Raw genomic sequence first — 11,284 nt, 5'->3', positions numbered from 1 at the left:
TGGAGAAGTTGTTGTGGTTGGAGCTGCTGTGGTTGTTGTTGGAGCTGCAGTGGTTGTGGTTGGAGATGTTGTAGTTGTAGTTGGAGCTGCAGTTGTTGTGGTTGGAGCTGCTGTGGTTGTTGTTGGAGCTGCAGTTGTTGGAGCTGTTGTGGTGGTTGTTGCAGCTGCAGTGGTTGTGGTTGCAGCTGCAGTGATTGTGGTTGGAGCTGCAGTTGTTGTGGTTGGAGCTGCTGTGGTTCTTGTTAGAGCTGCTGTGGTTGTTGTTGAAGTCGCTATGGTTAAGGTTGGAGCTACTGTGGTTGTTGTTGGAGACCCTGTGGTTGTGGTTGGAGCTGCAGTGGTTGTGGTTGGAGCTGTTGTGGTTGTTGTTGCAGCTGCAGTTGTTGTGGTTGGAGCTGTTGTGGTTGTTGTTGGAGCTGCAGTGGTTGTGGTTGGAGCTGCAGTTGTGGTTGGAGCTGTTGTGGTTTGAGCAGCAGTGGTTGTAGTTGGAGCAGCTGTGGTTGTTGTTGGAGCTGCTGTGGATGTAGTTGGAGCCGCTGTGGTTTTTGTTGGTGCTACAGTGGTTGTGGTTGGAGCTGCAGTTGTTGTGGATGGAGCTGCTGTGGTAGTAGTTGGAGCTGCTGTGGTTGTTGTTGGAGCTACTGTGGTTGTTGTTGGAGCTGCAGTGGTTGTGGATGGAGTTGTTGTTGTGGTTGGAGCAGCAGTGGTTGTTGTTGGTGCTGCAGTTGTTGTGGTTGGAGAAGTTGTTGTGGTTGGAGAAGTTGTTGTGGTTGGAGCTGCTGTTGTGGTTGGAGCTGCTGTGGTTGTTGTTGGAGCAGCTGTGGTTGTTGTTGGAGCTGCTGTGGTTGTTGTTGAAGTCGCTAAGGTTGTGGTTGGAGCTGCTGTGGTTGTTGTTGGAGCTGCAGTGGTTGTGGATGGAGCTGTTGTTGTGGTTGGAGCAGCAGTGGTTGTTGTTGGTGCTGCAGTTGTTGTGGTTGGAGAAGTTGTTGTGGTTGGAGCTGCTGTTGTGGTTGGAGCTGCTGTGGTTGTTGTTGGTGCTGCAGTTGTTGTGGTTGGAGAAGTTGTTGTGGTTGGAGAAGTTGTTGTGGTTGGAGCTGCTGTTGTGGTTGGAGCTGCTGTGGTTGTTGTTGGAGCTGCAGTGGTTGTGGTTGGAGATGTTGTAGTTGTGGTTGGAGCTGCAGTTGTTGTGGTTGGAGCTGCTGTGGTTGTGGTTGGAGCAGCAGTGGTTGTTGTTGGTGCTGCAGATGTTGTGGATGGAGAAGATGTTGTGGTTGGAGAAGTTGTTGTGGTTGGAGCTGCTGTTGTGGTTGGAGCTGCTGTGGTTGTTGTTGGAGCTGCAGTGGTTGTGGTTGGAGCCGCTGTGGTAGTAGCTGGAGCTGCTGTGGTTGTTGTTGAAGTCGCTAAGGTTGTGGTTGGAGCTACTGTGGTTGTTGGAGACCCTGTGGTTGTTATTGGAGCTGCTGTGGTTGTGGTTGGACCTGCAGTTGTTGTGGTAGGAGCTGCAGTTGTTGTGGTAGCAGCTGCTGTGGTTGTTGTTGGAGCTGCAGTGGTTGTGGTTGGAGCTGCGGTGGTTGTGGTTGGAGCTGTAGTTGTTGTGGTTGGAGCAGCAGTGGTTGTTGTTGGTGCTGCAGTTGTTGTGGTTGGAGAAGTTGTTGTGGTTGGAGAAGTTGTTGTGGTTGGAGAAGTTGTTGTGGTTGGAGCTGCTGTTGTGGTTGGAGCTGCTGTGGTTGTTGTTGGAGCTGCAGTGGTTGTGGTTGGAGCCGCTGTGGTAGTAGCTGGAGCTGCTGTGGTTGTTGTTGAAGTCGCTAAGGTTGTGGTTGGAGCTACTGTGGTTGTTGGAGACCCTGTGGTTGTTATTGGAGCTGCTGTGGTTGTGGTTGGAGCTGCAGTTGTTGTGGTAGGAGCTGCAGTTGTTGTGGTAGCAGCTGCTGTGGTTGTTGTTGGAGCTGCAGTGGTTGTGGTTGGAGCTGCTGTGGTTGTGGTTGGAGCTGTAGTTGTTGTGGTTGGAGCAGCAGTGGTTGTTGTTGGTGCTGCAGTTGTTGTGGTTGGAGAAGTTGTTGTGGTTGGAGCTGCTGTTGTGGTTGGAGCTGCTGTGGTTGTAGTTGGAGCTGCTGTGGTTGTTGTTGGAGCTGCTGTGGTTGTTGTTGGAGCTGCAGTGGTTGTGGTTGGAGCCGCTGTGGTAGTAGCTGGAGCTGCTGTGGTTGTTGTTGAAGTCGCTAAGGTTGTGGTTGGAGCTACTGTGGTTGTTGGAGACCCTGTGGTTGTTATTGGAGCTGCTGTGGTTGTGGTTGGACCTGCAGTTGTTGTGGTAGGAGCTGCAGTTGTTGTGGTAGCAGCTGCTGTGGTTGTTGTTGGAGCTGCAGTGGTTGTGGTTGGAGCTGCTGTGGTTGTGGTTGGAGCTGTAGTTGTTGTGGTTGGAGCAGCAGTGGATGTTGTTGGTGCTGCAGTTGTTGTGGTTGGAGAAGTTGTTGTGGTTGGAGAAGTTGTTGTGGTTGGAGCTGCTGTTGTGGTTGGAGCTGCTGTGGTTGTAGTTGGAGCTGCTGTGGTTGTTGTTGGAGCTGCTGTGGTTGTTGTTGGAGCTGCAGTTGTTGTGGTAGGAGCTGCAGTTGTTGTGGTAGCAGCTGCTGTGGTTGTTGTTGGAGCTGCAGTGGTTGTGGTTGGAGCTGCAGTTGTGGTTGGAGCTGTTGTTGTGGTTGGAGCAGCAGTGGTTGTTGTTGGTGCTGCAGTTGTTGTGGTTGGAGAAGTTGTTGTGGTTGGAAACGTTGTTGTGGTTGGAGTTGCTGTTGTGGTTGGAGTTGCTGTGGTTGTTGTTGGAGCTGCAGTGGTTGTGGTTGGAGAAGTTGTTGTGGTTGGAGCTGCTGTTGTGGTTGGAGTTGCTGTGGTTGTTGTTGGAGCTGCAGTGGTTGTGGTTGGAGATGTTGTAGTTGTGGTTGGAGCTGCAGTTGTTGTGGTTGGAGCAGCTGTGGTAGTAGTTGGAGCTTCTGTGGTTGTTGTTGAGGTCGCTAAGGTTGTGGTTGGAGCTACTGTGGTTGTTTTTGGAGACCCTGTGGTTGTGGTTGGAGCTGCTGTTTTTGTGGTAGGAGCTGCTGTTGTTGTTGTTGGAGCTGCTGTGGTTGTTGTTGGAGCTGCTGTGGTTGTTGTTGGAGCTGCAGTGGTTGTGGTTGGAGCTGCAGTGGTTGTGGTTGGAGCTGCTGTGGTTGTGGTTGGAGCTGTAGTTGTTGTGGTTGGAGCAGCTGTGGTAGTAGTTGGAGCTGCTGTGGTTGTTGTTGGAGACCCTGTGGTTGTGGTTGGAGCTGCAGTTGTTGTGGTAGGAGCTGCTGTGGTTGTTGTTGGAGCTGCTGTGGTTGTGGTTGGAGCTGCAGTGGTTGTTGTTGGAGCTGCAGTGGTGGTGGTTGGAGAAGTTGTTGTGGTTGGAGAAGTTGTTGTGGTTGGAGCTGCTGTTGTGGTTGGAGTTGCTGTGGTTGTGGTTGGAGCTGCAGTTGTTGTGGTTGGAGCTGCTGTGGTTGTGGTTGGAGCTATAGTTGTTGTGGTTGGAGCAGCTGTGGTAGTAGTTGGAGCTGCTGTGGTTGTTGTTGAAGTCGCTGTGGTTGTGGTTGGAGCTGCAGTTGTTGTGGTTGGAGCTGCTGTGGTTGTGGTTGGAGCTATAGTTGTTGTGGTTGGAGCAGCTGTGGTAGTAGTTGGAGCTGCTGTGGTTGTTGTTGGAGTCGCTGTGGTTGTGGTTGGAGCTGCTGTGGTTGTTGTTGGAGCTGCAGTGGTTGTGGTTGGAGCTGCTGTGGTTGTGGTTGGAGCTGTAGTTGTTGTGGTTGGAGCAGCTGTGGTTGTTGTTGGAGCTGCTGTGGTTGTGGTTGGAGCTGCAGTGGTTGTGGTTGGAGCTGCAGTTGTTGTGGTTGGAGCTGTTGTTGTGGTTTGAGCAAAAGTGGTTGTTGTTGGTGCTGCAGTTGTTGTGGTTGGAGACGTTGTTGTGGTTGGAGCTGCTGTTGTGGTTGGAGTTGCTGTGGTTGTTGTTGGAGCTGCAGTGGTTGTGGTTGGAGATGTTGTAGTTGTGGTTGGAGCTGTAGTTGTTGTGGTTGGAGCAGCTGTGGTAGTAGTTGGAGCTGCTGTGGTTGTTGTTGAAGTCGCAAAGGTTGTGGTTGGAGCTACTGTGGTTGTTGTTGGAGACCCTGTGGTTGTGGTTGGAGCTGCAGTTGTTGTGGTTGGAGCAGCAGTGGTTGTTGTTGGTGCTGCAGTTGTTGTGCTTGGAGAAGCTGTTGTGGTTGGAGCTGCTGTTGTGGTTGGAGCTGCTGTGGTTGTTGTTGGAGCTGCAGTGGTTGTGGTTGGAGCTGTTGTTGTTGTGGTTGGAGCTGCAGTTGTTGTGGTTGGAGCAGCTGTGGTAGTAGTTGGAGCTGCTGTGGTTGTTGTTGAAGTCGCTAAGGTTGTGGTTGGAGCTGCTGTGGTTGTTGTTGGAGCTGCAGTGGTTGTGGTTGGAGCTGTAGTTGTTGTGGTTGGAGCTGCTGTGGTTGTTGTTGGAGCTGCAGTGGTTGGAGATGTTGTAGTTGTGGTTGGAGCTGTAGTTGTTGTGGTTGGAGCCGCTGTGGTAGTAGTTGGAGCTGCTGTGGTTGTTGTTGAAGTCGCTAAGGTTGTGGTTGGAGCTACTGTGGTTGTTGTTGGAGACCCTGTGGTTGTGGTTGGATCTGCAGTTGTTGTGGTTGGAGAAGCTGTTGTGGTTGGAGAAGTTGTTGTGGTTGGAGCTGCAGTTGTTGTGGTTGGAGAAGCTGTTGTGGTTGGAGAAGTTGTTGTCGTTGGAGCTGCTGTTGTTGTGGTTGGAGCTGCTGTGGTTGTGGTTGGAGCAGCAGTGGTTGTGGTTTGAGCCGCTGTGGTAGTAGTTGGAGCTACTGTTGTTGTTGTTGGAGACCCTGTGGTTGTTGTTGGAGCTGCTGTGATTGTTGTTGGTGCTTCAGTTGTTGTGGTTGGAGATGCTGTTGTTGTTGTTGGTGCAGTTGTGGTTGTTGGTGCTTCAGTGGTTGTTGTTGGAGCCGCTGTGGTGGTAGTTGGAGCTGCTGTGGTTGTTGTTGAAGTCGCAAAGGTTGTGGTTGGAGCTAATGTGGTTGTTGTTGGAGACCCTGTGGTTGTGGTTGGATCTGCAGTTGTTGTGGTTGGAGAAGCTGTTGTGGTTGGAGAAGTTGTTGTGGTTGGAGCTGCAGTTGTTGTGGTTGGAGAAGCTGTTGTGGTTGGAGAAGTTGTTGTCGTTGGAGCTGCTGTTGTTGTGGTTGGAGCTGCTGTGGTTGTGGTTGGAGCAGCAGTGGTTGTGGTTTGAGCCGCTGTGGTAGTAGTTGGAGCTACTGTTGTTGTTGTTGGAGACCCTGTGGTTGTTGTTGGAGCTGCTGTGATTGTTGTTGGAGCTGCTGTGATTGTTGTTGGTGCTTCAGTTGTTGTGGTTGGAGATGCTGTTGTTGTTGTTGGTGCAGTTGTGGTTGTTGGTGCTTCAGTGGTTGTTGTTGGAGCCGCTGTGGTTGTGGTTGGAGATGCTGTAGTCGTTGTTGGAGCTGCAGTGGTGGTAGTTGGAGTCACTAAGGTTGTGGTTGGAGCTATTGTGGTTGTTGTTGGAAACCCTGTGGTTGTTGTTGGAGCTGCTGTAGTTTTAGTTGGAGTCGCTGTGGTTGTTGTTGTTGGAGTCGCTATGGTTGTGGTTGGAGATGCTGTGGTTGTTGTTGGAGCTGCTGTGGTTGTAGTTGGAGCCGCTGTGGTTGTTGTTGGAGCTGCTGTGGTTGTAGTTGGAGCCGCTATGGTTGTTGTTGGAGCCGCTGTGGTTGTTGTTGATGCCGCTGTGGTAGTAGTTGCAGCTGCTGTGGTTGGAGCTTCTGTTGTTGTGGTTGGTGCTGCTGTTGCTGTGGTGGGCGCAGCGGTGGTTGTTGTTGGTGCTGCTCTTGTGGATGGTGCTGCTGTTGTTGTGGTAGCTGCAGCGGTGGTTGTGGTTGGTGCTGCAGTGTTTGTGGTTGGATCTCCTGTGGTTGTAGTTTGAGGTGCACCGGTTGTGGTTAAAGCTTCCGTGGTTTTTGTTGTAGCTTGCAAGGTGGTAGTTGGATCTCCTGTAGTTGGTGTCAGAGCTCTTGTAGTGGTTGTTGTTGCAGCTTTAGAGAGACAATTTTCATTGGAGATAAAATTATTTTTAATTTCGTTAAAATGACATCCACCAATTTACCATTTTTGTTGAATTAACAAATAAAATATGCTATTGTGTGTGGTACAATGAATTTAATAATCTGTCTCTAGAGACACAGCATAATGGTTACAGAGATTTTAATTGATCAAAACCAATTCATAATTTTTTCATAACGTCACATATCTATGTACAGTCATTTGTTATAGCAATTGGAAGAAGGCCTTTTTCAAGAACATGGATTCAAAGTACCTAACCAGTCACAGACAGATGTGAACGATTTCCCTCAAAGCAGTATTAGTAGGAATAGTAAAAGTTAAAAGTAGATGTCCAAGAAATTGATCAGTAGTAAAAAAGTAATTATTAGAAAGGAGTGTTCAATACTGCTCAATATTGACATCCGATTTAATTTTTAGAAATGTCATCCACCCTGATAGATTTAGAAAGTTATGAGTTACAAAATTATCTAATTACAAAATAACTCAACAAAGGACAATTATACCTAAATCTTTGTTTTCTTCCACGTGACAGTTATACAATATATATTCTTTTGATCTTGTGTTTACTTTTTTTGTTTTTATTTGCCTACGCCTGATTTTTAGCTACTTCACTAAGGTGGTCCAGCGCTGCCACCCTCCCAGGACTCTCAGACCACAAGAAACAAAATTCTCTCCTCTAATGAGGCAAAGATTAAACTAGTGTGATTGCCTGGTGTCATGTTTGCAAGAAACTCCAACATCCCTATAGTGAACCATGGGGATGTTTCACAGCAACAGGAACTGGGAGACGACTCAGGATAGAGGACTTGATGAATGCAGACCAGACTTGTATCTGGTCCCTGGGATTGAATCTCTTTTTAAGAGTTTGAGCATCTCTGAAAAGGGTTTTACACAAATGTCTCCCATCCAACCTGACGAAGCTTGACAAGTACTGCAGAAAACAATAAGCCAAACCGCCTCATACTTTACTGTAGATCGGTAAAGTATTAGTTAAGTGGTTCTTAACCTGGGTGGAACCCCAGGGGTTCGATGAGTCGGTCTCAGGGGTTCGGCGGAGCCTCTGCCGCGGAGGTAAAGACACACACTTGTGTAAAGTCGTGATGACGCCCCGCTTTGCCCTCACTTGCTGCAGAGGATCACGTTACATTGCTTAGCCAATCAGTGCAGTGGAGGAGCACTGATTGAAGGAGTTCCACTCTTAGCATGGATTTGAACTTGTGTCTTTAATTACTTCAGCAAAACTCACAGTTTTTACCAAATTCTGAAGACTTCGGTGTACTTCTAAATCTGCTCCTTAGTCGCATCTTTTCGGGGTTGCTACTGCCTCTAGTGGTGTGGGGGTGGTAACACAACTAATATAATATTACTAAATCAGAATACCGCAAAGTCTTTATTATTTATTATTAATTTTTCATTCTCTTAAGAATATAGAGCTAATTAAATGATCTAAACAAGACCTTAAAGTGATTCCAGTTTCTCTCGATGGCCAACCTGTTGAAACTGTGGCAAATTTTAAATATCTTGGGTTGTTCCTGGACAGTCAGCTCAACTTTGCGGAAAACACTGACTAGATTTTGAAGAACTGTTCTCAGAGACTCTACCTTTTAAGAAGACTTAGTGATCATGGGGTGAACCAACTAGATTCTAGTTGGATCACCCCTATGTCTTGAATTTGGGGGGAAAAAATATTGGGGGGGGGGAATCCATATTTTAATTAATTCTACAGAAGGGTTCAGTGAATGCGCATATGAAACTCGGTACCTCAAAAAAGGTTAAGAACCACTATTAAATAAATCATATAAATGTCTTTTTTATTTATTTATTTTGAATAAATTAGCAAAGCAGTCAAAAATGTTCACTTTGTCATAATGGGGTATGTATGTTTCAAATTTTGAGGAAAGAAATTTAACACAATGGTGGTTTAGCCTTTCTGTAAATCAGTGACTTGTATTTGTGATTACTATTTTATTATGTGATTTAATTTTTTAAATTTATTATTACTATTACTGTTTTTTTTCTTTTTCTTTTTTTCTCATGAGGACCTATTTGTGTCTTTAATAAACCTCTGATTGATTGAACATAATTTGCAATAAGACTGTAACAGCAAAATGTGTATAGAGTGCAGTGTTAATACTTTTTGGATGCAATTTTCATTTTTTACGTCAAAGTAAAGTGATGTTTTATGGTTTTTTCCTTGATGTTGTCAGGGCTAATTTCATTTATAAAATTTAAAAAAGGAAATTAATATTTTTCAATAGATATAGTCCATCTGCTAAGCTGTCTGCTGACCTGCCTTTTAAGTCTTTACACACTGCTGCTATTTCTGCTTTAATGGAAGAGCAGACATTATTTTAACATCACACAGATAAAATATTCGAAGCATAGAAATGTGTTCCTTGACAATAACTTCTAAACAAGATATATAAAAATATAGCCACTTACCAAAAGAGGTAACAGCAATCCAAAGGATGAAAGCCACAGTTAATGTTTTAGCCATTGCAAAAAGAAACCTGATGGACAAAGTCACGTAAAAAGACTGATGGCAGTATGAACTGTGTGGACAAGTATGAGTCGTTCATCCCTGATGCTGTAGTTTTAATCAGTAACCACTCCTTCCAGGGTGTTGCTGAGCAATAAAGGCATGATCTTAAAAGATACTAAATAAAGAGTGCTATATTGCTTATGGAAAAAAGATTTCGCATGCAACTGTTGGGCATGTTGCATCAACTAACCTCTACAAAGTCAATAAGTGGTGCAGATCACCCTATTTAAATGACCATTTTGCCTGTATTATCATGGAGGGTGATGGAGAGGAGAGTGTCCATAAAAATAAGATGAACTAGAGAGACCATGGAGTTTTACTAATAATAATCATACCACTACTAATAAACTTATTTAAAATAATTATCTCAAACATTTACAACTGAACAGCACACACATTTAAAAACCAATCTACATAAACCTCTAGACATCTGAACTTAACTTTCCATCCTGCCATCACTTTATGACGGGATGGAAATAGTCAGAAATCCTACAGCTCAAAATTGGGATTGCTGAGGGATATTTGTCACTTATTTTCATTACCTATTTCTTTTATGTTTTAAATGTTCCAAAAACGTTTTCAAGCAATGTCTTCTGTTGTATTTGTGCTTCCTTATTGTCACTTATTGCAGACATTTTCGAGCCACCGGCCTTTCCATACAAGCATGCCTTTTAAAGAGAAGAACCTAAATGGGTTTGCAGAGAAAAAGGCCAAGTTTTATATATATATATCAGTGACGTGCGGTGAGGTTCTTTGCTTGTGAGGCACTGACTTACGACTTATATAGATACCATGCATGTTATTGGACGTATGGAAATTTCGTGCAGGCATACAACGCTGGGGGGCAAAAAGACTAATCTTTTACATGTCATCTATAGCCGCGTTAATTCAGTGAAACTGAGAAATGTAGGTATTAATTTCGTGCTATGATCCATAGCAAAGGGAAAGAGCTCGCTCTGTATCCGTCAAGCTACGCGAAGACTCGTTGCCATAGCAACTGATAATGCCACTTCATGTTTTAGGATTTAACACCAAAAAACATTCAAGAATTTTGCACACAGAACAGAAAATTCAGTCTGTTGTAGTACGTTTTAGGCTTAATGTTTTATTAATAAATAATTGCTGTGGTAGAATAGCTACCGCTTCTACTTTACTGAATGATTTAGACATACAAACTGTAGCCCACAAAACGCACATTTCATTAAAAAAAACTAAATAAAAACATCTTATTGTTGTCTTACCTTAACTTATCCATGAAATCCATGCACCGCTAACTCTGCGCAAAAATATCCGGTCATCCAAAGCCAAGTTTATCCTCGGCATGTCTTTTGAGAATCATCAAACTGTCTCGAAGCAAAACTTTCAGCTTCTGTGTTGGTCTTCCTTTAGTTATTATCTCCAGCTTCAATTTTAAATCCACTTTAGAAAACTGTTTAAGTGTAGAAATGTAATCTTTCATGTTGACGTCGGAAGAGAGAAGAAAACAAAAATATTGCTATACTTTACTTATTTACTGTGTGGCTAGCTCCATGGCTAGCTCACTGTGTCTTACTCTGCAGTTGTGGAGTCACAATATCTGGGATCACGAGCGCCCCCAGCGGTGAGGCAAGAGAACTGCCTGCCTCACCTCGAGTCTGTTCTCTGCGGTTTCTGTTCGCTCCTCCGCACACAAAACACGATACACACACAGTTGGTGACAAAAAAAAACACTGTACATAAGCTAAATTATTGAAAATCAGTCCATATATTAAAAGTTTTTTTTAGCCGTTTTATTGCCGGCGTACAGACATGCTGCTCCCATAGAACAGCAGCCAGTGCAGTTAGCGAGAGGTTGCGCAATCCCAGGTGAGGCTCAGCTCGCTGCTGCCTCACTTAGCATTTGAATGAGAAAATGCCAAAATCCAGCGATTTTGAAGACAAAAAATCATCAGAATTGGTTAAGCTAAGTAAAAAATAGGTACTTTATAGTACAAACCACAGGGTGAAAATAGCAATATAAATGATTTTATTATTATTTTCCATGATGACAGGTGAGGATCTGCCTCCCCTGACCGCACGTCACTGATAAGAAAGAAAGAAGAACAGCACCTTAAGTGTTGTCTTTTCATATCAATGTATGGACATTAAAAATGCAGAAACCTGAGTAAAAATCTTATTACTATATTGATGTATTTTTCTACAAGATTATTTTATTTATAAATTTGACCCCATGAGCTTAAACAAATGCTCCATGCAGTTTCCAGACCCAGATATAGTTGAAAGCATTTTAGAACGAAGTGGTGCAGAACAGAAATATCCTTTATGTCTGCACAGTCAAAAAATCCAGGAGTAACAATAGCAAAGTCCCAAACAATCAGAAAAATAGTGTCTTCAGTCAGAGGCTTCTTCAAATTTGCTGTAATACGGACCACTACAGGAGATCCGTCCTGCCCAAAGCCATCATCATCTACTCTGAAGAATCCTGAATTAATATGAGTTACAACATTTAATTTCCTTTTGAATCAATAAAATAATTTTGATCCCAAATCAACATGTAAATTATTTGTATTAAGTCTGAATATATTGTCTCTGAATGATATTTTGACCCACTATGATTTGGTTACCAAG

This window comes from Poecilia reticulata, chromosome 19 (genome assembly GCF_904066995.2).
Source record: "Poecilia reticulata chromosome 19, P_reticulata-male-v2, whole genome shotgun sequence".
NCBI classification, from domain to species: domain Eukaryota; kingdom Metazoa; phylum Chordata; class Actinopteri; order Cyprinodontiformes; family Poeciliidae; genus Poecilia; species Poecilia reticulata.
The sequence above is the reverse complement of the archived record's forward strand: the minus strand, read 5'-3'. Positions refer to the sequence as shown.